This window comes from Penaeus monodon, chromosome 20, assembly GCF_015228065.2.
Source record: "Penaeus monodon isolate SGIC_2016 chromosome 20, NSTDA_Pmon_1, whole genome shotgun sequence".
In the NCBI taxonomy this organism is placed as follows: Eukaryota; Metazoa; Arthropoda; class Malacostraca; order Decapoda; family Penaeidae; genus Penaeus; species Penaeus monodon.
The window spans coordinates 5,986,298-5,986,813 of record NC_051405.1 but is presented as its reverse complement, the minus strand read 5'-3'; positions in this window follow the sequence as shown (position 1 = coordinate 5,986,813).

The following is a 516-nucleotide window of genomic DNA, read 5'->3' as shown; positions in this document are numbered from 1 at the left end:
AACAAAGACGATAACTGCTGATGTGTACCTTGCTAAATCTGAATAATCTTATTTTTACCATAAAACATTTATGATGTATCTTCTTTATGACAATTGCTGATAACATTGGTAGATGAACATACGTACGTACATGTATATTGATTCGATTAAAAAAAGTGGGCCTTTATAAGCAACATACGGTATATCTGAACTTCCCAAGCCATACCTGTCCATCCGAAGTATGAAATGAAGAGATAACATGACGAGGGACGCAAGAAAGAGAGGAGAAACAAAAACGCGAAAAATGACTACTAACGATGAGCGATGGGTAGGAGCGGAGCCTAAGGGAACGAGGAATGCATTTTCTGCTTGATGGGAAACGTGGCTGGTGTTCCTGTGCTTGTTGCAATTTATTGCATACACAAGGGAGGGATTTTATTTTGATGTCGTTTTCATGATATCCGGAAGCACTGTTGCCTTGGTAGAAAAATAATTAAGATCTACTTAGGGAAAGTACATATTGATAAACCAATAATT